At 40.5% G+C, this 27,608-nt stretch overlaps 1 long non-coding RNA gene across 2 annotated transcripts; it reads right to left on the reverse strand.

Moving 5' to 3' along the window:
- Positions 1 to 9,420: 9,420 nt before the first annotated feature.
- LOC147600245 (uncharacterized) lies at positions 9,421 to 17,171 on the reverse strand. 2 transcript variants are annotated; one of them, XR_015258952.1, is made up of 5 exons: positions 17,045 to 17,171; positions 14,603 to 14,708; positions 14,394 to 14,446; positions 13,737 to 13,847; positions 9,421 to 9,549 (listed from the first exon to the last, which is right to left on the reverse strand). It is a non-coding gene; the product is annotated as an uncharacterized LOC147600245 (long non-coding RNA). The 2 variants fall into 2 exon arrangements; XR_015258951.1 differs by having other exon boundaries at positions 14,394 to 14,708.
- Between the last annotated feature and the right edge of the window lie 10,437 nt (positions 17,172 to 27,608).

A 27,608-nucleotide genomic window follows, 5' to 3' on the forward strand; every position in this document is an offset into this window, starting at 1 on the left:
TCGCTCAGTGCTTTGCTCCTGAAGAAGCAGATTACCTTTCCAGTCTCCAGGGCTGAAGCTCTGGAGAGTTTTGAGTGTTAAAAGTTTCTAATCTTTTATTCTGCTTTACTTATCTGGCAATACATATTCATGAGGAAGGTCATTATAGCAGCACCCAGTAGTGTGGCTCCAGTTTCGAGCAGTGGCACTCAGTGCTTAACAGCCAAACTCACAGAAGAGCCGTTGCAGAACTGAACACTGAGGTAGTTAGAAGCAAGCAATTTTCTGAAACCTAATGAAACCCAAAAAGTTTTCACTTCCATTATTGGGCTACCAAGGGGAAAAGATATTTCTAACTTACTTGAGTCTGTCTTTCTCTAGATTTTAAAATGCCATTTTGCCTTGAGAGTGCTCTGGCAGGGTGCTGCATAATGTATTTTTCAGATGCGTGAGGAGCGCTGCACAGGGTGAGTGAGGACGGTGGGCTGCATGTCAAGGATTCAAGTACCCTGGTCGTCAAATTTCAGTGAAGTGAGGCCTGAAAAACAGTGCAAGGATCAGGTTTCCTCTGCTACAGCTGGGGTCTGTGACTACTCGAGATCTGGATGACAGACTTCATGACAGCAAAAAAAAATTTTGATGTAAACCAAACTAATCACCAGGTGAGCTTTGGGTAACAAATATGTGCAGAACTGAGAATTTAGGGGAAGCTCCTGGAGTCTCCCTCAGACTGCCTGAACTTGAAGGAGCTCTGCACATCCTGGAGTTATCCCAAATGTGACTGTAATGTTAGAGCATCCCTCCTGTAAACTTGCAGTTTAGCCCTGCTTGGGACCAAGCTACACAGGCTATCACACATTCTCTTCACCCTCCAAGGGAATGGAGGAGAGAAAATATAAGAAAAAGCTCAAGGTTTAAGATAAGGACGGGGAGAGGTCATTGAAGTAACTGTTACAGGCAAAACAGATTCAACTTGGGGAAAACTATTTCAATGTATTAATAATAAAACCAAAGCAGGATAATGGGGGGGGGGAATATTCCCCCCCCCCATCTCTCCCCTCTTCCCAGGCTTAACTTCAGTCTGAATTCACTCCACTTCCTTCCACAACCCTGCCCTGAGTGGCACAAAGGGGATAGGGAATGGGGGTTATAGTCAGTTCATCACTTGGCTTTCTGCCTCTCCCTCCTCCTTGGGGAAAGAGCTCACATTCCTCCCCTGCTCCAGTGTTTGGGTTTTGTTTGTGGTTGTATGTGTGGTTTCTTTTTTTTTTGGTGGTTACAAGGTAAGATTTTGTTGCATCCTTAACACTGCTGTGATCCTGGAGACAGCTTTTATACCTTACCTGCACTTGTCTGTATTCTGTCCATGATACTGATCTGAAAAACTGTTTTTCCTCTGAACATCACCTTCCCTGCTCTTCAGTCTGTGCTGACTGTGACGCATCCCTTCTTGGTCTCCCTGGCATTGGCTGGCTCACTGCAGGGATAACTGACTGCATTTGGAGGTCTCACACCAACACCATGCAGCTGCATCCATGTTGCACCCCTGGCAAACTTTGGACTGCCAGATGTGGAGTCCCCCCTGCACACACCCTGGGCAATGCTGCCTGGCCAGGTGAGCTCCTTCAGGTGGTGCAGAGGGTGATTTTACATAACTGCTCTTTACTGCCTATTCCTGCTCTCTCCAGCACTTTTGTAGACGGAAAAATGGCCTTATCTTTCCAGTGATTTTAAAATGATAACTTTTAGTTTTAGGGGTGTCTTTTTTTTTTTTTGAAGAAAGAATTTATTATTTTCCACAGCTGTAAGGGTTGGTCAGAAAAGCAGTATTGTCTCAGCCTTGTCACTGAGGACTTCCAGGTGGACTATGGATTTGATGTGGCCTGAAAGTTAGGCTCACAACTTGACATGAGTTGCTGCAAGCAGCTTGCCTGAGATGCAGTTGTTTTTCCCAGGAAGAGAAGGGAACTGTTATGGGCAAGGCTGGTTCTGGCCTAGCAACAAAACCTACAACAGCCTTGAGACAGTGGACAGAGTGGCTCAGGGGGTGCCATGGCTCATCCCTGTTGTCAAGACTGGTAGAGGTAACTGTGCAGCTGCTATCGAGGAGGATGAATCACAACTGCTGTCTCAAAAACAATATTGAGAAAGTGCCCTTTAACTGAACTTTGCTCATTATAATGTACAGAAACACACTTGTATCCTAAGGGCTGAGAACAGGCGCAGATCCCCAAAATAAGGAGGAGCAAGGTTTGCTACTTGGCATAAAAGGTTGACCCCTAACAATGTGACCCTGAAGAGCTCTCCCCACCAAGGAGCGACATCGATCGTGAGGATCAGTGGGACGCATTGGACCCGCGGTGGTAGCTATAATCCTTTTTTCCTATCTTTTTACTTTTCCTTTTCACTCCCTTTCACCTATTGCATGCTGCTTTATGGGCAAAATAATAGTTTGTGCTGTTTGAGTGAAACCAACCCCTTTGATGTATTCACTGTAATTTTGCACTTTGAGATTGCACTAAAAGAACCGTCCCCACTGGGCTGTGACTTTCTTTTTTTAAATTGATGTTGTTGGCAGGATCCTGAAAGACGGAGGGGTGCAGGTTGTGTGTGGTCTGTAACAGGGGAAGGACGGTTCAGTCCAGCCGCACCTAGCCCTACATCCCTTGGGATGAGAGGTGTCTAGAAAGCAAGGGGGCCGATCCAAATTTCCTGCACACCTCACACACCCAATGGACTTGAACTTGAGCTGAAGTTTGGGCTCTGGCTGACAGGGATTAATAATAAGATCTCTTTGTACAAAAGGGGGAGCTGTCCTCACATGTATGAGATAGACTACTCAGGGAAGCGAAGGGCAACTGCAGGGAGTCTGCCTTTGTGGAAAGTGAGTTGGGCCTCCTCATAGCAGATTTTGGTCCCTTCAACCACTTGAGGAAGAGAAGGGCAACACAGGGACCTGTGTGTGTGTGGAAACTAAGCTTAGCCTCTCTGAAGTGGGTTTGTTCCCTTTGTAATAAGAATGGCAGGAAAAGCTGATGATCTGTACCCATTTGTTAGTGAGAAATTGAGAGTTGCTTTATGAGCTTGTGGCACAGCAGGGTGCCTGGCTGCCCACACCTGGGCAAGATTGGGCAAAATTGGACAAATTTGCAGAGCGTAATAGATGTAGTGACTTCCTTGCAGAAGAAGGCAAGGGTAAAAATCTGGCAGAGACAAAGCCATGGTGCAAGTCTGGTAGCAGCAGTAGAGGACCACCTTAAGTGGTGAGACTAGGACCAACAGATTATTGAGTTGGTGGGATGCTGCCAGGATCTGGGACCATACAGATGCCTTGGATGTGCAGTGATAGCTATAATCCTTTTTCCTTTTTACTCCCTTTCACCTATTGCATGCCACTTTACAGGCAAAATAACAAAGTTTGTGCTGTTTGATTGAAACCAACCTCTTTTGCATGTTTGCTGTAATTTTGCACTTTGAGATCGCACTGAAACAACCCTTTTGAGTGGGCTGTAACAACAGCTGAGATAGCTTTTATCAGAATATTCTTAATATTAAACAATGATGCCATTCCTTGAGTTAAAACCTTCACCCTCTGAAACTATGAAAAAGTCAATAACCTTGGCAACAAAATAAGAAGCAATACTGGTTGAGTTGTTTAAAATGAAGAACATATACGCTTATGTGTGTGAACATACTGTTAACAGATTTGGGTTGTTTTTATTTTCCTAGTCATATGGAATTGACTACATTTCCTCCTCTCAATTCCTTAAACATTCCAATTTTTTTTTTTAAATGCCATTTTTTAAATAATATAAAACCTGTCCTACATCACAGAATGACATCTGGCCAGGAAAACAACCCATTATTTTCTCTGCAACAGAATCAAAAAGTGCCTGGAAAGTGGTGCAGGAGCCTGTAGGCATTCTTGTCAACTGACAATAAACAGCAAATACAAAAGCATGCACTCAGGCTAATAGAGTAGTCACTCATTATTATTTTAATATTAGATCTTTTAGAGAGTATATAAACTTGCTCCGTTCCAGGTGGTGCTTTTCAGCAGTCTAGATTTGCTTTTAAAAAGGCTAAAAAGTGCATGAAGAGGTAGGTAGTGTACCAGGTTAGGCAGCCAGAACAGAAATATTCCCTTCAAAGCTGAAGCCTGGTATTGCTCCAGAAGCTGAACTGTATGGTAAGAGACAAGTTTGTGTGTTTGGACAATTTCCTAAATATGGAAGTATGTGGGAATAGTGGGAAAAGACTGGACAACTGCCCCAGCAGCAGTGAGGTGACTGGTGCTCTGCACTTCCACAGGGCTTTACAATTGAAAATTGCTCCTAGATTTGGCTGCCTGAGCTTGTGTCTGTGCATTTGCAAATTACATTGAAGTATTCCCCTCATTCATTTAAGGGGCTTGAGATAGTAACTTCAGGCCATTTAATAGCAAACTACAAAAAGTGTTTTTTTTTTTTAAGTTTGTGAAATGATTTGTTTCCCCAAGCTAGTAATAATATGGATTTAGAGCACAGGTTTCCCAAATTTATTTAATAAAGGATTACAATTTTTTCTTCTAGCAGAGAAAAGAAAGCTATTCTCCTAAATACAATGGAAAGTAGGATTATAGAACAACACAGAGGAGATAAGAAAGGTGAATCAATTTAAAAGACCTTTATTCAAGCTTCATTGAAACAAATGAATAAGAGGATTTATCCCCCAGAAAATAAAGCAGAAGAAAGAAATGACTAAATAGCAAACTAAAGGAAAAATTCTAATTATATTAAAATATATTTGCCAGAGTTTTTTTTAGTTTAAAATTTAAAATAATAGTATATTAAAACACATATAAATTAAAGCTGAGCAAACATAGTAAAACTACTTGGATAGCTAAGCTGGGAGTTGGATAGAGTGCAGTGCTTGCAGCTGAGAAATGGTATTGCTTGTTTGCACCATTAACCTTCTAAGATTTAGTCCTCCTACCTTATGGATCAACTGTTTTAGAGATTAATTGGCTCTCTAATCCTGTTAAATCCTAGTTTTTTATTTCTCACATAGGACAGGACCCTAAATACTCTGTTGTGGAGCTAAGCAAAAAAAAAAGGTGAGTGGAGTCACAAACAACAGGCATGTGGCTCAGGATTCATAGGGTTTTACCTGACCCTATCATGGTGACTGGGATCTTCAGGCTGACAGCTGATGGCCCATTGGTGCAAAGCAGAGGCATCCCTACAGCAGGTTTCAAGTGTACAAATGCCTGTTCCCCAGCTCAGGTGGGGAGCCTGTCCTGCATGGCTGGGCACACCAAGCATCCCTAGCAGCTTCCTAGGCAGGTACCTGGCCAGCTGGATGCTGCTTCTGAGTGTGCTGGACATCATCTGCCATGCAATGATGGGAAGAATTTTAAAAATAATAATTTTCATATGTTTTAAAAAATAATCTTAATTTAATAAACTGTACATGCAGTTCTTCTGGTGCCTTTTGTTTGTTTAGCTTAAAACTTATATATTTGCCTCCTTTTGATATGGCAATCAACTAACTAAAGCAATCAATTACATGGTGGTAAATTTCTGCCAATGTGCAGATCCTAGGGTAATAGATTTAAGTGAAGTGATAGAATTTGGCAGCTTTCCTGGCAAGATTATGTCAGTTTCTTCTAAATCCATCTATCCAATGAGACAGTAATTAGTTAATTTAATAAGAAACAAAGGATTTTAGCCTGAACTATTTACAGTACTAACAAGACAGGTTATTATTTGGAAGCTATTTCCAATAAAAACACTTCAATCAGCCAAGAAGAATGTTATCCCTTGATTAAAAAAAAAAAAAAAGCATCATGTATCACCACATGGTTAGGCTAGTGCTAAAAAAAAAAAAAATCCTGTGCTTACACTGGTGTAGCTACAGAGTGCCTGTTTTAAAAGTATTTATATGAATCACCTTGGCAAAGATCTTTGTAGGGTGCAACCCTGTGCATGGATGCTTTTGGTTCTTCTCATTAATTATTTCCCCACTAGTGAGGAAATTGTGGCTGATGCCTGACTGCTGTGGCTGCCACATTGCTGCTGGGGGCAATGCAGTGAGCAGGGGAACCAAGGCTATGGATTAGAAAAGGTAGATTTCTTCTCAGCAAAATGTACCCAAGAAGTATTGGTTTCAGCTGAGGGGTTCAGCGGAAAATATAGGAAAATTGCATTGAACATGCGTGATACTGAAGACTGTCTTTGACGTACCTCCCAGCACAATTAATTGTTGTGAAGAGGCACCCTAAGCCTGGTATTTAACTTAGCTCTGCAGAGATGCAGAAACTCTGCTGGTAGCAGAAACAAGCAAAGAAACCAAAATGCTGCGCAGCCAAAGAGCAAACCAAATAAAGCCAAGGAGGAGCCAACTAAATGAAAAATGCAGTTCATTCACTTGTGCTGTACAGGGGCAGGTATAAAAGCACCTGAGACAGAGACATCCACTCCTGCTTGCCCACATTTTACCTGTACAAAGCAAACATCTTCTGCAGAGAAGTGTCTTCTGCAGTCCCAAAAAGTCCAAGCTCTAGCCAGGCGGAATAAGGTCATCTCCGCACTGAATTATTGGACATACATACCTGCTGACTCTGGCCTTTGCTTGGGTAGACTCTGCTTGCAGCATGTTTTAACCACAGCTGTGAGCAAAGATGCTATGGCAAGTGGTAACAGTGCTCATCTCTGGCGTTGTCTCCAAGTCTGGCTTTCACCACAAACTTCATGGCCCCTTCTAAGGGTGATGCTGTTTGACTCTCCAGCATCTATTTTGCAAGTAGTCCACATACTTCAGATGGCTTTAAGGAAGAAATGTGGTGATAAGAAATATTTCATGGCAAAAGTTTTCTTATAATATAAATATTTAAAGGGCATGAACTTCCTGAGGTGTTTATCTAAAAGCATCTTCTATTTCCAGCCAGCTCCAGAATTACTGCATAATATCCCCATCACACAAGTAGTAAGTCAGTTTACACATAAATATAACAACTTGGTCTCTTGTATTTCTCTTTGCTTACATAAAATAGACATTTGAGTATAAAAATATTGTGATTAATTTGGGGAATTAGCTGGCTGAGTACTGAAACAATTCCCCTACCACAAAAAAAAAAAAAAAAAACCAACCACAAAACTATTTAACTAAAAGAAAAGTCAATGTCTTCTGTGAGGATGCTCTAAGAGATTATTTAAATCTTATAAATATTTAAAGACCTGCATAGAAGCTAATGGATTTTTAAGGAAAAACAAAACAACAATGTCTTTATGAGAAACAGCATCTTATCTTCTACTAAACAAATTAAAAGTAAATCCTATGTTGAGTGTGTTTTGAAAATTCCCTCCATGAAACTAGATTGTATCTCTGTTGAGATACAGTTAGGATTTTGTTGAAAATAACAAGGACACATTTCAGCTTAACCGGGTAAAGAAGCTGCTATAGGAGCATCACACGGCCATAAAGAACTGATGCAAAGATGCTTGTTTCTCATCCTTCCCTTTCTTTGCTGCAAAGAAAAGGCCCTGGCCAGTCTTTGATTCCCATGCTCATTTTAAATTGTGGTTTGCCTGAAGAGAAGACCCTCATGGTCTCAAAGAGTAGGTGTGATGTTTCTGAGGGGGTTAAAAGAGACATTTAAATATGGTTAACATTGTTAATAAAACTGTTCAGAGTGCAATCATTTCTTTCTCCCTGACTCTGGTGACTGAGTGCGTGCTTACGCACATATTTACACAAAGACTTGTGCACTTGAAGCTGAGAACATGCGCATGGGGTGGTGTTTGGTTTGGTTTGGGTCCTCACATAGTGTATCTTGGCCACTCGTAAGGAAAGCTCCCTGGTTTCTACAAACTCTCAGCTTTCACAGAAACAAAATGAACCTGAACACCTTCTACTTTTATCCTCTCTGGAAAAGCAAACACCAACTAACTTCATTATGGCCCTACGTGCTAAATGCACATTTTCCACTTGGTAATTAAGCTTGATCATGAAGACGAAAACATCATTTGCACATATTTTGAAGAGAAAATAGTAGTCTGATTTCATTTACTTCAATACAAAGCTGATGTGCACCATGCCTAACTGAGAGGAGAATAGAGTCCCTATTATCATAACCCTTGAATCTGTAGAAAGTTTAAGGTGATGCAAGTGGTGTGGGTGGTTTTTTGTTTTAATTTTCTTAATGCTCTTTATTCTCACAGAAAGACTTGACAAATGTTAAGATGAAACCTCAGCTGAAGGAGATTCTGCAGAAACACTGTCCCCCTAGCAACACTGTTACTAGGTACCAGGAGTACATAAAACCTTATTCCCCTAAAAAACTCTGCCTGAGAAGGAAATATATTTTTTTTTTAAATAAAGATAAGGTGCTTGCAAATATTTCATGTACCTCTAAATATACTGTAAGCACAACTTGAATAGAAGCAGGATTCATAATATAAACTCAGAATAAAGACTGCAGTACCAAGGCAGATAACTAGTGAAACCGCAGATACAGATCTTTTCTGTGAAAAGCGTGTTGCCACCATTGTGTTGGGAGAAACAGAGCATTTCATTTTTGATTCCAGAGAAACAGAAGTAAAGAGGACAACAGCATCCACAAAGGGTAGCTCTATAATAGCAGGAGAGGGCCTGTGAACAGGGAAGGATTGTGGCAGCCTAGTTATCACCTAGAAGAGGCCTAGACCCTGCAAAGAGAGATGGTTCACAAAAAGACAGTCCTGCAAGGAAGCAAAGTGAATAGGAGAGGAAAATGGATCTTTTCAGTGGCCAGATGAAGGATGCACTCAGAATAACATGCCTCTAGAAATAAATCCTCTATTTCCTCTCTCAGAAGCTTACTTAGGAACTACAGCCTACAGAGCATTAATGACTGCAGTGAGTTAATGAATACATGTTGTGTTGGTACAGTTAACAATTAACTAGCAAGAGGCATCCAGCATTTTTTAAAAATTCTGCTGTATCCTCCAAACTGTTGCTAAGGAAGAGTTGTATCACTAGGAATCTCTAAGCAAATTCTCAGAATATCTTGCTTTTAGTCATTGCATACTGTCTCTTTATCAACCAAAATGTTTGTGAATTGCTATACGCTGCAGTGCCCGTCTGTCACCTTGCTTATAAGAACATGTTCAATAAGATGTGTAGGGTTACATCCTCATACATTTGGTCACCAGAAAAAAAAAAAAAAAAAGGGTTTCTTTCTGCTCCAACAGCACAAATGCACACAAAAAGCAGACTGGACTGCTGAGAACATAACTAAGGGTCAGCCATGCTGCAAAAATCTCGGCTGATATCCCAGGAAGAGGGACCCAAGCTCTACCGCACTTACAGGCTCTCGGACACCCCATTGCCGTGGAGCTGGCAAGGATCTGACACTGACTGGTAATGCACAGCAAGTCACTTCGATATTCAGAAATGGCCATTTTGCACCCTTACCTCCCAAGCAAGCAGGGGTCCAAGTCTTGAAGAGCTGTACAGTACGACCCTGGCACTGCGGTGTCAGCTGCTGCCACCCTGCGCCGGGGACAGGTATCCAACAGGTTCACCAGCTTCTGCTGCAGCTCAGCCCCACTGCAGAGCAACAGAAGGAAAACAAGCCTTGGGGAAAATTATTTCCCCCCCCTCCTTTAAAAACACATTTCCAGCAGCAACCTCTCTGTAAGCCCATTTTACTTCCCCAGCTGAGCAGACCCAGTACAGGTGCAATCCAGTGGAATGCTTTTCATTTTGTACACCCACATTCATGACAAGTCTCTCTAAAATGGCATTGTTCCTGCTTGCGACAGAGGCTACCAATTATACTGCATGTCTTACATGGCTACTGTTTACAAGAAAATTACATTGTTTATGTATTTTTGCTGCAGTTAAATTATCTTATATGTCAAGTTGCTTGATACAGAAATAAGCGAGTTTACTGTACGCTTTAAAGCACTACAATTGTTGGTAAATTGCATTCAGCACAGAATTACAGACATTTAAACATCATTCCAAAGGAAAATGCTTTCCCAAGAGATTTATCTGAAATCATAAACTATGGAAGTGAAGGCTTCACAATCTATAAATGTCAGCAGAACAAAACCACCCCAACCTTCTGAGCACAATTAGTCACGTGCAGTTAACGCTTTAACTAACAGTTGCACTGTACCACTATTGATTTCTTATTGCTTTCCTGAAATTAATGACAGCTGTTCATTTATCATTAATTGTGCTGCAAGCCTTGGAGGGGCTTGGGAGCATGGAGGAGGTCAGCTCACAGACTGGACCCAGCAGTTTGCAGCAAAATGATCAAAAGTGAGACATCTGTCATTCTGCATGTACAAGCCACCCATAACCATCATACTTGTCCTCATCACCATCTTCTGTGTCACCATGGCAGCACTTTTTTTTATCAGCTAGGGCCATTAGACACTTGAAAAAAAAGAAAAAAAAAAATCAGTGTTTTCATTTTTCCTACAGAGGTGCTGCCAGTCAGGGGCTGTGGCTGGTTTGCAGGAGCAGTTCAGGGCAGCAGTGAGCCAGCACCCATGCCAGCACCCACTCCTCTGCCCAGCCACTGATGGTGGCAGGAGCATCAGCTCCTTAGTGCTCCTGGTCTGTATTCACCATATTTAAATGGAGTGGTAAACAGGGGATGGACAACTCACCCAAAATTGCACTTGCAAACCGTAGCCCATCACAGTATCATCATATACACTTCCTGAGCCAACAGTGCTTTTCTCAACCTATTCAGCAGCGGATCCCTAGTCAGTGCAGAGGGAGCTTGACTATTAATCACAATGATAATGGCGTGATTTGCATTTGCCTCATACATATTACATATTTGACATGGATAATAAGTAAGACAGTGTAAATACCCAAAGAAAAGGCATAATGGGTTAGAATACCTAGACAAGGATTCCAGAAAACATAATTGTTGAGAAGTATTTTGGGAAAATCTGAAGCAAACAGTTTTAACAAAACTGACTATGGAATTAGAACAGCCCCAAGAAGTGTTGTTTCCATGTATTTTCTCCCAACTAACTTGCTATTTAGAAGACAAACATCCTATACAGACTGACATTAAAAATGAGAATAAATAGGAAGAGGAGAAAGGAGGAAGAATGTTCAAAATGAGGAAAAGGTAAAAGAGATGCATGCATTAAAAATGGTAAATTGGCACTCAAGTAGCAGTGACAGGAGTATGACAGATAAATCAAAGGATTCCCCCCGCCCAACAGTATCATTTCAAGCATCTTTCACTATGTCGTCTTATTTACATTAAAATGTACTTGATCATAGCAACACTGTTGCTGCTATGTAAAACTACAGCAACAGTTTTCCTCCAGCTAGCAGGACAGTCAGCTCTTATGAAGGAAGACTAATCTACATCAACCTAAAGTCCATAAACAGGATGCCAACTTTCTGGTCCCGGTCAGGTCCCTGCACTCCATATGCCTTTTCTACAAAGTGAAAACTGTATTTGTTACAGTTGTGATGAGTAATTAGCTCATAACTTCAAAGAGCTTAAATAACAGAAGTGTCATGTCAGGGACACATACTGTTATTATGGACAAAGGAGAAGTCTCAAAGTTGAAAGACTTTAAAACAGGAACCTCATCATTTTAAAGCCTTAGGGGAAGAAAGGTTGCTGTTTCCTAGCTTCTTTTCTCTGAGCTTTTTATATGGGACACTGTCTCATATCAGATAACATTTCATTATCTTTCATGGTAATGCTCAAGTCATATATCATATTTTCTAATAAAACTTAGATTTGCCAGCCTAGAGGAGTATCAATAGCATTACCTTTCAAAATAGCGCTTTCAGCATTGGATGCACAGGGCTACATCTTTCACATGTTTTTTTTGCAGTTTATCAAAATGAAACATGACATCTACTGTAAATGATATTCCCATTTAGTGCTTAATGATACATCTGCTTCCTATCAGCCACAAATTCTGATGGTTTGCTAAACAGATATTTTGTTTAGTGACAACCTGTATGCCAAAGTGAAGGTTCATTAGCTTCAGCCTATCAGCAATGGAAGCTGGTGCAATTATGAGTTGGGTCTACAAACTAAAATGGCTTAGTTATTACAATTTCTGTCTGAATTAAGTTCATATTTTCTTTTTTTTTTTTCCCCTGTTACACTCTAGGCTTTTTTTAAAGAAATTTTCTGAACTTTAACAGAATTGGTGGGAGCCTCAATGGTGTAAATTAGGTCTTAACTCCACCGAGACAATAATCTGAAGGAGTTAAATGTATATGGTTTTGTTGTCATGTGTACTTAGTAAAAAAAACACAGTTGTGATTGGTATCCTGCCTGTACATCCAAGACACATTGCTTATCTTGTTATATCTCATACGAGTCGCTGTTGTATTGCTTTCAAAATAATTAATGGAGATTTTGATTCTATGGACAATTACACTAAGTTGACTCTGAAAAAGGGAGAACTAGACTTGTAAGAGTGAGGAAAAATAATTATTCTTACTGATTTGAATTACTTTCTAAGGCAATCAAAACCTTGTTGGATCAAATAAGAAAGAATAGTACACAGATCTATATTTAAAATATGCTTATTACACATTATACATATAATGTAGCTTTACATTATGATGAATAGGGTGATTTCTAGGAATTGACAATATAAGTTTCCTATATAATTAAGTATAAATTGTTAGCGTACATAAATCATGAATTCCAAAGGAATTTCAATGGTAGAAGTTCATGCCAGGTCTCATGGCCACAGTTACTTTGACCAGCCGTGAATTAAAAATCCAAGCTGTATCTGATTTGATTTCAGCACCAAGCCACTAAATCTACTCAGTCTGAGTGTTCAAAGATCAGCAATTAGAAGCCTCTTCCTAATGTTTGTTTCAGAACCATCTGTCCTCACCCTGAGCTTGTCCCTGGAGTTGGCATGCCCATCATTTTGGGACACAACTCCAGGAAATTTCCCCTTCCCTAACATACGTTGCTTCCCTGATTAAAAATCTGCAAACCACAGATAACCCAAAGTTAACTTCCTTTTCCATTTTTAGCATCAAGCCTCCCTCAGCCAGGTCTGGTTTGATGTCACCAAATTTAGAGCTGCTTCACATGATAGCAAGCTATCCATATTGTTAGGCATTTACATTTATTAAAAAGTTACAGTTTGGAATCCCCAAAGTGGCTGTAGATGATTATAACCATTTACAGTTCAGGAATGGAAGTGGCCAATACTGTAACCATGTCCAAGGCCCTACACCTCCTGCTCTATCTACTCCAACAATGACAATTTATTTATAGAAAATAGGCATCTACAACTCTAGAAAGAAGATGTACTAAGAGAAATCAGTGTGCACAGAAAGGAAAAAATATCTCCAATTTATCTCTGGACAGAAGTCCTCTCAAGCTTTTGGGCACACTGGTGTGCAGGGAGGGGGCATTGCCTTTTCTCCATTCCACCCACGCTGAAGCTCAGACTTGGGAGCAGATGCCTCTCTGGCCCTCACTCAGAAACCTCACCCGTGCAATCCTCTGACAATGCACTGAGCTGCACTCCTCTGACAATGCACTGATGTTAGAGGTTGATTGTGATCCCAAGTGTCCCAGGGACGTGACCTTGTCAAAATAAAGTCGACCTTTAAATGACACCCCAAACATTAAGACATCTGAGGTACTATTGGGAAAAGGCAGAAAGTTGACTTAATGTCATCCTTTCACCTGAGTTTCCAGCCTTTGCTATGATTGCATCAGGTTAAAGGAAGAATAAGAGGCAAATTATTATTTTTGATCTTACCTGTCACTCAGCATATTTCCTCCTCAGAAAGTTGATAGCTCAAGGGATACACCCCAGGTACCATTTTTTTTTTGGCACTTGTCCCAAAGGAGAAAGTAGCAATCCATTATCCTGAAAGGTAATTCAATATTTAATGAGAAATTATTTAAAAAAAAATATTACCCCTTTTATAAATGAAAGCTCTACAGTCACTTAGAAGATCGTACCTACATCCTTGCCTAAAGCCTCTAGTCCTGCAAACTTCCCCTTCCGCTGCGATGATCCTTTTTTTCTTGAAACCCACCAGGTGGCTGTGGTGAGTGTAGTCATTTTTACACATCCCATACTAGACTTAGGGCTGAAAGCTGGCTCTTGTCCTCCCTCCCACCCAGGCCACCAAAATGATGCTCATATCCTCATGCTGCTGCTGCCTTTGTCTCCATAGTGACACGAATGCTTTAGGTGCCACCTGAATGTTACCCCTCAGCCCTTGCTCTCCCGCCACTGCTCTGGCCCCATTGCTGCGTGCCAGGGCACAGGGGTGCTGCTTGGAGCTGAACTACCACAATAATGTACATTCGCCTTCATTTTCCACTTGCTCTGCTTCAGACTGGTTTTACTTCTCTCCCTCCAGTTCAGCTGCCAAATGAAGATAAAAATAATGAAAGCGTTCATTACCTTAGACATGTCCAATGTGATTCAAGTTCTTCACTGCATTTCTCAGACCCGTCCTGGAATTGCATGCAACCCTCTGTAGTTATTACAGGAAATTCACTTCACACAGACAAAAATCTCCAACTCAGGAGCAGAAGTTACATTAAAAACAGTTTGGCTGTGTAAAGCGCTTGATGAAAGGAAAATGCAATGGCCAAATTGCCTTATTTCACCTGTGTTGCTCCTTGACCTGACACAGACTCCATCGAGACGAATGGAAAGACTCCATTGGTGTCAATGGGCTGGGGATCAAGCTATTGATGTCCGTGCTTTGAGGCACTGAGAAAAAAGAAAACAAACACCAGTTTGTACCACATATCTAAGTAATTTTAATTGTGGCAGTGGAGTGAAACAGCACCTGTACCTAAAAGATGGAAAAGGGAAAGTTAACAAGGGGCTGTGAAGTTCCACAAGACAGAGGGAACTGTCAGTGAAAATAATGAGGAATCTACGAGATGCACATTTTTTTTTTAAGAGAATATTTAAAACTTTATCCTCTGCCTCATCTCTGTGTAAGTGCATGATTGACTATTGTTAATGTGTGGCTCACCAGACATGTATGTCCTTCCTTACTGAGATGCAGAGGAGAACTGTGTTCCTCCCCAGCTCTCCTCATCCCCCGCCAGCAAAGCAGCTTCTGCTGGACACCAGTCCCAACTTCTCTGCCCCTAAGAGCAGGATTTAACCACTGTCTATCTGCCAGATACACCTCTTCTCCTCTGAAAGACCCCCTCTCCTGCTTTCTCTGTGCTGAGCATTTCCCTAGGGATGCAGGGCAATTTCCTCCTCCTGCTCTCCAGTGTGAATTGCTCCCAAGACTGGTCTCAGAGTGCTGCAAGGAAGATATGCCTGATGATACAGGGAGCACACGCCTGGAGGATTAGCGAAGATTTCACGCCACAGGGAGCTGTAACTACTGCAATTTTCCCTCAAGACAGGAGATCCAGTCTATCCTGCTGCTTGATCCTTAAAATAGCCTCTTTAGTTTTCTGTTTGCAAACTTGTTCAATTTTCTGAAGATTAAATTCTCCCTACATTAATGATGGGGACAATCAGCTTTCTTACAAGAAGTTCCTTTAACATTTCCCTCAGCTACAAACAAATCTAAGCTTTGAGAAGTTGGATCTTAGCAGGAATGCCTGGGAGTTTGAAATGCTCATACTCTTGCTGGTATTACAGGTCACTGCCCTTCTCAGCATCTACTAAAGCTGAAACACTAAATAGCTTGTTATTTCCGTTGAGAAATGTGTCTGTGCTTGCACCTGCTAGTAACCTTAGTGTAGCAAAGACAGATTAAACATTCAAGTAATTTAGCTTAGTTCCAGTTCATTTTCAATTAACAGGAGAAAATCCTCTCAGACATAATAGGCTATTTTAGGCTTGGGTTTAGTTTATTTGTCTGACAAAAGTAAGCATTTAGGCTTACAAGTTAAAATCACTAATGCTGTTAAAAATATAGTTTATTGAACAAGTTAAAGAAGAAGATAACAGAAAATTAATATATTGATTTCAAAGGTATTTTCCCTTTTCAGGATGCTTTAAAAGTAGTAAATAACCCAGAATGAATACTATACAAGACATTTCAGGGAAGAAATTGTAATATTATGGTACAAGGTTTTATGTCCTTACCTTACCCTTTCTATATGTTTATTTACTGTACTTGTGTAAAACCTGCTCCTGCCCAATTTATCTGTCAGCTTGCCTTCTCTGATACTATTCTTGGCTGCCTTACCCATGTTGAGCTGGGAAGGTTTATCCAAATACTCATCTTCCCTAATGTATTAGGCAAGAAGATGTCTTCTGAAGACATCTTACCGGCTTTACAGGCAAGGGGAATATAAGCCCAGGGAAATAAGAAAGTCGTCTGGCCAACATCTCCAATTGAGGGTGAATACCATGTGATCAAACAAACAAACAAAAAAAAATGGTCTCCTCAGAAACTGATTTAATGGTTAGGAAAGTCAATGTTTCCTCATCACGTGGCAAATGAGGTCGAGCAGTTTTCACAGGTAAAAGATTAAAAGGTATAAGTGTGAAGAAGAGAGCAGATGTACCTCAGGATTCTTGCGTCAAATCTTGTATAAATGGATACATTTGAAAACACACACATCTCAGTTTTGCTTGGTCTGATTTTTCTGATAAGGACTCCTTCTTCCTAAATGACTTTTTCCCCAAATCAATAAGACCTCAGACTAGAACTTCCCACTCCACCCACCCCCAAGCTGCTAACTTTTATACTTTTATGTGTTTCTTTTTGTAAAGATATAAACCCAGCTTTTTTTTTTTTTCATGGAATCATTTTGCTTTCTGTAGCAGGACAGAAACTATTGAAGAGTACGCATCAGTGAGCTATACTGATAGGAAAGGTGGAATGAAAGAAAGGGGACAAGAAAAAACAAAGAAAAATGCAGGAAATCCTAGAGTATTTTTAAGCTGCCTGATACACTTTTGATGTAAACACCTGGCCAGAACTCCAGTAAACAATAATGAGGAAGTTACAGAGGTACAAGGAATCAGCAGTGCAGTGGACATTTTGCATCTGTGAGAAATGCAAGGAAAAAAGTTACACCGTTCTCATTCAAATTAGTTTGACAGAATTAAAAATGAATGCTTACACGAAACAAGTAAACATCATAGTCACCTCTCCTCCAGCAGCTCTCAGTGAGCCAGCATTTCCTCTTGCCCTCGCCCGGTGACAGAAGGAAAAACCGTGTATCCAGCTCCTCGGAGACACAAATGCTCCCGTTCCAGGGGAACCTGTGTTTAGAAAATCAATTGAAGTGAAAAGGAGGCTGATAAACATTTACAAACAGTGGGGAGCTAATGATCTTTTTATAGTCTAAAGACACCACAATTACAGTAATCTTTACAGAAGGCTGAGGACAGCAGCTCCTACCCCAAGCGCACATGGGAAACCTCTCAGGGGACTGAGTGCTCCTGACAAGCCAAGGAGCTGGGACAAAACCAAATCAAAGGGAAATGTGGGACAGCCACCATTTGGTGGTGAAAGGGAGGTCCGTTTGGTGCCATGTTAAAGTTAAACTGACACATCTTCTCATTTCCATATGGCATTTTAGTCCTTTTTAATTCTTAATCTTCTGACTCACCTGGACATTATTTTGGCATCTTTGTCCTCTGCCATCCCACATTACAAAATGAAAAGAAGGTGAGCCAGTACAGTAACCACTCTGGGACCTGGCTGGTTACAGCCAGGCAAAAAGCCCTGTTGCAGGGTGGCGTTTCCTACAGAAAGATGCCTCTGTGTCCTGTAACCCAGCTTCTCTTCCATTGCCTCCTGCTGCCTGGCCATTCCCAGCCATGCCTCTGATAAGAGAGCATTGATAAGGTTCAGCCATGGAGTCAGCAGCCATGGGGCCCAGCCATGCTCTGCCTGCCAGGAAACTTCAGAAAACCCAAACTCACTGAGATTTAACCACGGCAGAAGTTTGATTTTCCTTTCCTTTAGCAAACCTATTTAGTCTTTTTCTTCTTTCTTGGTTGTTCTGGGTAGATAAACCTCAGTTTGAATAATAGACTTCAGGATTTGCACCTGAGTCAGAAACGTTGTTCTAGTTTTCCAATTTTATCCATGTGGCTTTTTATTTTATCCACTTGTCCTGCATAGCTTGTTTATCTCCTAAAAATCTTTCAGCCCACTTCTGTTTGCTTCGTGATTTGTCTCTTAGCACATTGCTTTTCCACCTTCCTAAAAATAAAGTCTTAATTTTCCTATGGGTTGCTGTGCCACCCACCACTGCGATTTATAAAGACCTGTCACCACATTCAAGTGCCAATCTTCCTCAGTGAAGAACTGTTGTTCATTGGTGCTATAGGTCTTTCTGAAATCTCGGATTCTGCACTAGATCTGGCAGACCCAAGCTAGTATTCAAAAATTTTGAAGTCAAAAGTGAATGGATTGGATTGGAAGTGCGCAGCATCTTCCTGGCCCTCTCTATATCCCACAGGCTGACTTTCTTATATGCTGTCCCACCATCCACATTCACTTTTTATACAAGAAGCTGTCTCTTTTTTGCAATCCCAGAAATGCAGTCCTGTAAATAAGTTACCATTTCCCCTCTTGCCTCTTTATAGAAGTTCATGCAAATAAGGGAAGTTTTGCAGGTGCTTGACATACATTTTCCTCCTTATTCTACTTGCTCAGAGCCTGCGTCCATCTCCAAGCAAAACCAAAAATACCAGTGTCATACTTAGCCCAATGAGAAATTTTTATTATTAACTTCAAAGAGCATCAAATATTAATTCAATGCCTGAGTGCTAAGATACCCAATTCTTGTTGAAAAATATTTCAATTTAGTAACTATTTTACACATCGATACCAATATAATTAGCTGGAGCTTACTCCCCCCAACACACCCCTGCAATGCTTATACATAGACCCACAGTCTATGCAGGTACCATGCTAGTCTTCGAGACATAGAATTAAATAGGTAGTTAACCTATGGCAATGCTGAAACAATCTTTTTTTTTTTGCTTTTATTGACTGACTAAAGACAGATTTGTAGAAATTGTTCCCTGCAAAATAAGCAATTGCATTTAAGAACATTTATCACTCTAAACATATAGGTCATAGAAACTGTAGTTAAAATTATGGTGTCATGTCTCTTTTCTCTGTACTTATAACATAAAATCAGGTTTAAATACTAGGTTATTTTAAGCAGTGATCAGACTTAACTAGAATCCAGACTGATGCAGTTTGTTTTTCCTAATCGGAAAAGAAACCCAGAAAATCCTGTGACAACTGCCACTGCAAAGCCCCAGTGTTCTGCTTTTTGAAGGAAAAAAAAAAATGACTTCTCAGAAAAGAAGATGGGCATCTCAGCAGAACCATTTTAATCTGTAAAATAGCAAATTGCGTGACTGAGTGGTTATGGCTCCAAAGAAAAATTTACAGTTCGGGCTTCTGGGAACAGCCAGGTCACGCTCTGAATCCAAAGCCCAACTATTTGGACTGAGACAGTTTTTCCATGTAAAGATTCTTTAAAAATACCTTTTGAATCAGACACCAAAATCTTAATTTTTCATTTGTAAGAGGATTTTCTATAATTTTCTGAGTGGTTTGCTCACTTTAAACTTCCTACTGAGTTTCCAGCCTTTGACCTCTATTAGACTTTGCACATGGATTACTTTTTCACCAAAATTTAACAATATTAAATTTCATTACAAGTTTTAGAAAAAGAGACTTGAGGTTTCCTTTTACACAGTAAAGAAAGTTCAAGATGGAAAAAGTCTGAGTCAAACAGAGCTCTCTTGTATACAAAGAATTTGAATCTGATTTTACTCTCATGCTAGAAGAAATGTAAAGTCTTTGAAGTCACTCCATCAAAGTCAACAACTACACAGCAATAAAGAAAAAATGAGCTGTTTATGTCTTTGTTTGTTTCTTGCCTTAGTCTGAAAAAAAAATAATAAAAATAATCCGATTTATGATTTTTCTTTGTATATATAAGGCATGACAAATTCATTCAAAATATACAGACGAAATACAGTTCTGATAAAAAATTCAGCATTCTTTCATTTTCATAGAGTAAGTTTATGCTTTTTATTTGGATTTTTTTTTTTTAGAATTTGCGTTTTCCAGTGTGGTCTCCTTTATTTGGTTTATTAATATTTCTCATGTCATGAACAGAAGTGACTGTGGTTCTGCTGCACTTTTGACATTTAGAATAAAAAAAAAACATAAATTAAGTCAAAATAAGTGAAGCTCACAAGTTTCTCTCCATTTTGTTTTTTTATGACACCACTGTGAGTTATAACTTCAAAGCAGTGGTGAATTATAACTTTGATCCAGTGGCTTTAAGAAACACATGAATAAGAGGGAAAATCTCATGTAGAAAATTAAACTCAGAAGAGGACTGAGTTAAGTAAAAATGAATTAACTGTTTTTCCTGAGATGAGATCAAATCATTTTTTACAGAAAGAAATGGCAAGTGATTTCAAGTGTAAGTATAATGGTAAAAACAGAATATGTTTTATTCTACTATGTTCATTCTAGAAAAAAAAAAAAATCAGGGTATTTAAAGCCTGAGGGGTTTGGGCTTTTTTTAATTATACAAAATTAAATTACGATGATTATGCTGAGAAGAACAAAAGGATGAACACGGCACACATTTTGGCAGGGGCGCAATGTAGCTGTGCCAAAATTTCTATACAAAGATTATACAAGCAAATTTTAAACTGAGGAAAAATGTCAAAGTGGGCTCCCTGGGTGTGTGGTGTCAGCGCCGCCCAGCATAGCGCGGGACACAGCGACTCGCAATGCAAGGCATGATGCTGCTGGCACTCCTGCCTTGCCCTTCCCAAAGTCTGTAAGGTTCATCCCCAGTTGGTTTTCTCCTTCAGTTTTGGTTTGAGAGTTGGGCTATCATTCCTGTCTTTCTCTATTATTTATGTGTTTACAGTTAAGCATGCAGAAAGCACCTGAAACAGACTCTTCAGTGCCTTCTGATGTCTCTGGGCAGGATTACCCCAAACTTCCACTGGCTGAAACCTAGCTTTCATTGGTTGAAAAGGGATTTCCTTCTCTATGCCATTGTGGAGACAACCTTCTTACCTCACAGGGTTGGTTTAACTTTTTAACATCTCTACCATGCTGTTTTCAAGGCTTTGTGAATGAAGATGTGAAGGACAAGTGCCAGCAGGAAGGTTACAGCAGTTTCTCGCAGAGCAGCCGGGCCAGCTGAGGCCCTCATTTCGCCTGCCTCCACAAACAAGAGAGCTGGTACCAGATGAACCCCACAAGCCTGGTCTGTCCCCAGGACTCAGGGCTGGCTTTGAGGCATGCTGAGGAGCATCAAGAGCACTTCTGCAGCCAGCGTGGTGGAGGAGAGATTGAGAGATAATTCGTCCATTTCAACTGTAAAAATATTTTTCCTCCGGATAAATCATAAATATACTCTTAGAAAAAGCATGAGGAAAAGCATAGGTTACTGTGGTAGGAAGAAGAGAAGCAATGGAAATGGCAGTAGGTGATGTAATAGCCTAAAATCATGAGGGACCAGACAGTGGGGTGCCAGTGGGCACATTTACATTGGACATATCTTCATTTCTGAGGAATCTGTCCCTCCTAAGGGCTCAGCAACACTTGTAGTGCTTGGCATGCTGACCTAAATCAGATTGACTAGAAAAGTCCATTTGCTTTAGTTTGGGTAGGGAAAAGGGACACGTTTTCATATCACAAATCTCTTTGGGGATCTGAATTATCTTTCTTTCTTTGTCATTGTAAGAAATATGTGTTTATCTCCTATGTGTGTGCATGGTTAGTGGCTCCTTTGGGAAGGAAAAAGATGTTATCCTTGCTGCCTGGCTAGCATTTTAGGAGTCCCCAGAGGTGTTCTACTTCTGTGCATCCCCAGGAGGGCAACCGCCGCGCACAAGCACAAGCGAGTCAGTCAAAGACAGTGTTCAAAAGGAGATGAACATTGTAAATGATCCTGTCATCATTGCACACAGGTCCTGGAGCGGCTTTTGCCAGGAAGATGCAAACATTACGGCTTTTGGAAGGAAACAGAGCCACGAAGCTGTCGTGCTGAATACAAACACGACACCGGTCCTGCACCACGGGTGATAGCACAGCAGGAGCAGAAGGAAAAGTGCAAGTTTCAGTATTTCTTCTAAAGAAATATTTAATGTAAAGGAAAAAGAGGAGGAAGAAATGTCAAGGAAGTGTCTTCTAATTATGATAGAGAGAAAGATTATAGCTGTATCTGCATGGAAGATGTAAGAGCTATTTTGCAAAGGGAATTATTAAAAATTTGACTTCAAGTACCAAATGTTAAAAAGCCTCTCCCATTTCAAGATTTTTCTATAAGTAAACTGAGAGCAAGTTTTATTTAAGAGCATAATGTTTAAGTGCAATATAATTGAAATAATGTTTGATTTCTAAGTACATAAAGGATAATAAAAAAATGTTTTAAACCCAACAATCTCTTAATCCCCAATCCACTTAACTTCAAAATATGGCTTCCTACATCACCTTCCTGCCCCGTCCTCCAGTTTTGATATCAGTAACATTATATCAAAGGTTATTGAGACTTCAGTGAAATTGCCTCCTCTTACCAAAACAAAGGTTTCCCAGGCTTTCCGAGTCTCGCTCAGTCCACCGTGGTAACCAGACATTATAAACAGACTGCGCCCTTTCACTCCCCCTCTCGCTAAGCAAAATGCAATCGATACCTCATCATCCTTTCTTCTGCGCCGCAGCCCACAGGTTATTTAGCTTCAAAACACCGCTATTGAGATTGTCACTGTCAAAGGAAATGGCAGGACTGTCCTGCACTAATGCGATTCTATCCCTAATGTGATGGCCTGTGGAAATAGCTTGCCTCCATCTCTCATGCGATGCTCAAACTGCATTTAAGCCTTTACCAGTTCCTTCTTTTCTGCCCTGCAATTGTTTTCTTTTGTTGCAGGAACTTAAAAGGCTCAATACTCCTTTAATAGCCCCTAACAGAAGACCTCCAAGAGTTACTTGAGCAGCTTGTGTCTGAGAGGATCTCCTAGTGGGATCTACTCAGCCTATCATTGCCAGAGGTGTGGCACAGGGAAGATGGATTTCGGGGCTGCGTGCTTCCTCTGTTGTGCCCAGAGGAGACATGACAAAGGAAGGTCTGGAGCCCAGACTCTTTTTCTAAAAAGTTTTCAGTGATTTCCCTTCGCTGAAGACTGCAGATCATTGTGTGTTGGAAAGAAGAGGAAGCCACCCCTTCTGAATGGCTTACCCTTACCTAGTTCTCATTTTAGGGATCAAGAAGGAACTTCACAGGTGCACTCCCCTGTTTAGTCAGATTCAAGCTCTTTGTTAACACTGCAAAATTTTCACTAAAGACCAGCTTTGTCATGTTCCTTCCTCACAAAGAACTGGTGTTTCTGATGTTTGGTGCCATAACACTTTCTGGCAGTTTGTGTTCTCCAAAACATCTGCAAAACAGGCTCCTCTGGTAGTAACCCCTGGGAGCCAGATCATCTTGTCCACAGTGTGAAATACACTTGTAAGCTGTACAGCTCAGAAGCATAAACTCATGCTCAGAAAACCTCAAAGTTTGCAGGATCGCATTATCATATCCTGCAAAGCTGTTGGCAACTGCCAAATACATTTCATTTATATTGAAGTCTGAGAAAAACATAATTAGCACCTCATATTAAAAAGAAAGCAGTATGCTGTTGACAGCAAGCCAGGAAGTTGATAAACATAACTTCCTCAAATTAAATTTTCCCAAAAAACCTAGATGAAGACATAAATTCTGAAGAGGCTGGAAACCAGGACAAGCAGCTGTGCAGCACAGTCACAAACTCCAAACCCTAACGTTATCACTTACTCTCATAATACATATTTTCAGAAGATTTTCAAATTATACCAAGCAAATATAGTGTTTTGGGTGGGGGTCTCTGGGCAAGGGATGTTTTGCTAATATAAATGCCACTCAAAAAATTCATGCAAGTTGCTGAAAAACTCCTGTTCGTTGTCATCCATGTGTGCTGCTCAATTAAAAATGTGGTGCGATTTTTTTTTTTGCAGCTACATGGAAATGTAGGTTTTCAGAACAGAGATTCCTTTAACAGGTAAAGCATATTTTAAAAGAGAAAAATAAGCGAACCCATATGTTACATAGTGCGGTGTTCCCTACTTTTTAAACCGGGGGCAAGCCTCCATGGCTTCCCCCGTCCTGGCACCGTCACACCAGCTGGGTTAGCGTGGGGAGACTGAGAATGGAAGTTGCTCGTTCCTGTTCTAGACAAATTTTGACAACCCAGAGGCCTCAACCCTGACACGTGCTGTTCCTAGATCTATTTTCAGTGTGGAACATCTTTTGCACACTCCACATTTTCTTCAGAGCTTATCCTGAGAAACTCACAGTCCAATCTTCTACTGTCCGTCTGCTTTCTCCTGGCTTCCCTCACCACTCCATTCCCTCCTGCTTCCATAGTATAGGCTTTCTTCCCATGCATACCTCTTGCTTTTGTTACAACTTAGTAATTGTTTATCTTTAATAGTATTTTTGTGTGTGTGTGTGTGTTCATATCCTTCTACTTTATTAGTCTTTTTCTCATCGTGCAGCTGTATGTTGCGCTGTAGCAGCTTCTAGGTAATTTTTATGTATTCAGTGCTAAGCTTGCCCTTCATAAATATTAAAAGACACACACATGTACAGTCATAAATCTGAGAGAAATTGAAGAGGCTGATTTCTAGAAGCACACCAGAAGGCTGCCTATTTTCTTTGGCTTGGTCCCAAATGCTATGCCATTATACTAACGTAAGATTATAGCCGGTGCAACTGCCTTTGGCAATGGCAACTGCCCTGACAGTAGGCTGCACTTCTGAAACTGACAGGTGAAAGGAGTAAAGGAAAATATCAAGGACAGAAACCCCCATTACCATTAAATCCAACAATTTTTGTGGGTATCTAGGTATACCTGGTATCACAGTGCAGCTCAGCAGTGATTGCACAGAGTTGTCTGTTGGCAGTCAGTGCAAAGGGTGAAGAAGGATTTTTCATTTCATGCATCATTTGCAACTACCTTCAATAATTCAGCAAAGTCAATACATACCCTTGATGCAAAGTTAAGAGAAAAACCCTGAAGCAAACAGACAAAAGTAAGCAATCCTGAGAGTGATCAAGCACAGTTAAATCCTTTTTCACTTTGTTATTTCCCCCCTTTTGCTACATACTACATGAATACAAGTAATTTTTTTTTTTTGCACAAAGTTCATTACAGTCATGGAAACCCCTTGAAATAAATATATGAGGAACACCCCACCCTGCATGCCATAGTGATTTAAAGGCATTTTGTAATGCCTATATTTGCTCAGACCATCCAGGGTTCAAACTGTTCATTCCCCAGTGGTAGAGACCAGAGAGTACTCTTGGGAGAACATTCAATCTCCAACAGTAAGAAGAAACTGCCATTTAGATGTGCTGCTTTACTCAGAGAGAACAGTCAGGAAAAAAAAAAAATGAGGTAGCATAGAAACCAGAAATCACTGCAGAATGACACCACAGTCCATAGTATGAGATCAAACAAGTCAGGACTGACTTCCTCAGGATGACCGAAAGCTTCAAATTTGATATATATCCCACTCCTCATGCAAAAAATTCTGCCTACCAGGGTGGGTATGCCATGTAGCCATCCTAGAGTGGGCCAAAGGCTGAATCGACAAACTCAGACCTCCTGCGAGACAAAGCACTTCTTTATCCTCTGTAGAATTTTTATTTTTAATTTTTTTTTTAATTTAAGAATGTCACCTTCAGCCTGCTGTAGCATCAAGTAAATGGGTAAATTCTTGTGACCTCAACAGGCTGCATGGCTCTGCTGGAGAAATGATTAATGTTTCATGCTTAGAAAGGGAGAGGATCATTCCATGAATATAACAAGTAAGTCCAGAGACCCCTAAAATGGCTGTAGAGAAGAGGAGTGTGTTTGGGAAACACATAAGGCAGTGGGGTCAGCAGGTTGATAAAATACAACTTTTCCTGAGAGTGTCTGACTCAAGAACCAGATATGGTTGTTTCAGTGTCTGGACAGCAGGAGTAGGACATTTGTTCCCATGCTGTGAGATCACTGTGGCTGCATTTATGTGATAAAGCATATAACTTGCAGAAGTAATTGTCTTTTTGGCCACACCATTCCTCTCATCACAGCACTGGGACAGGAACGCCAGACTGTGTTGGAGATGTGCTGTGCTGCTCTTCAGTGTTGGGCACTCTGGCCTGCAAATGGCATAGCCACAAGAGCCACTTCTACGTAGACAGAAGAGTCACAGCACTCCTTTATTATAAATGGCTTTCATTTTCAAACCGCTTTCCAGACACTGCTCATAAAATACGTTTGCAGTAGCCTTGTGCGTGCAGCTGCAAAGGCATTCACTGCTGGGGCCAAAGAAGGGAAACCCGTGGTGAATCACAGCAAGCAAGAGGCACACTGGGCTCGGGGACTACTCAAGAAGAGACTCTTGGAGAAAAGCAAAGACAGTGTTCTGGGGGTTAATTTTTCTCAAGTTTTCTTTTGAGAAGGGTTTTCTTTCCTGCCAAGAATTCAGATTTCTTTCAGCTCCTGCTCCGTCCTCTTACTTCAGCGGAACACAGCAAACACATTTAATTTCCTTTCCTGCCTAGTGGGATGCTGAGGAGATGTGATCTCTGAATTGGTATATGTTTCAGCTGGCCCATATTTGCAGCAAAATTTATGACACATGCCAGTGCCTCCACTAGCTGATTGGATATGGCCAGGGAAATGGAGAAAGCCTCAACTCCCTGAGCTTCAAAAAATGAACTTCACTTAAATGATGTATTGTTGTTTTGCAGCAAAAAGGAACACCTGGCTTGTACAGTGGGGAAAAAGAAGAAAATGCAACATTCAAAAATGACTGAATAGAGGCTGGAGAATATGGTTATTTTTGCTTCCACATGAGAGAACGTGCCACAAAACAGCATTTGCAATTACAATCTGGCATATCTGTTGTTTTTGTTTGACGTCATTGCGTTGGTATTTCCACTAATTCTGTTTTAATTTTCATTAACATCTCCTGTACTTTACAGAACAGATTCAGTGTCTGATGCTTCCCATGTCACTTGGAAGAAGCATTAGGAAATTATTATTGCTTTTCTTATGACACTAGATAATTACTGCTTCAGACATAAAAGTCATTTATATTGTATGAGTGAGATTTTGGTTTTGCTTATCCTACTGTACATCTTCAGTGCAGATGTGTTGGCTATAGTCTGAAATAAGTGAGAGTAGAACTAACCCCAGAAAAAAAGGTGGTTTTTTTATGTAGTTTCAGTGCAAAAAAGATGTGCAAGTGTTTTAAAGTAGAGATTAAAATATGGAGCATACTCTGAATACAGAGTACACATTTAATTCAGCTAAAGAAAAAGTTAACCCAAACTGTAACTGGTCAAAGAAGAGAGGCCTGGGAAGAGAGTGAACGACCTGAGAGGACCCAAAAGTCATCCTTTATCTATTGAGCTACAATAGAGAATATAAAACGCGAAGTCTGCACGTGTGAGTGCACCTGCAGGATAGAGGAGATCTATATTTCTGCATGCATACACAGAAGAAATATATAAACCAAGGGATATGTTTTTAGCAACAGGATATGTAACACTACAACACACACTGATTTACTTTTTCCTAAATACTACAGAAAAACAAGTCTTGTAG

Source organism: Chlamydotis macqueenii, chromosome 6, assembly GCF_036417535.1.
Source record: "Chlamydotis macqueenii isolate bChlMac1 chromosome 6, bChlMac1.mat, whole genome shotgun sequence".
In the NCBI taxonomy this organism is placed as follows: domain Eukaryota; kingdom Metazoa; phylum Chordata; class Aves; order Otidiformes; family Otididae; genus Chlamydotis; species Chlamydotis macqueenii.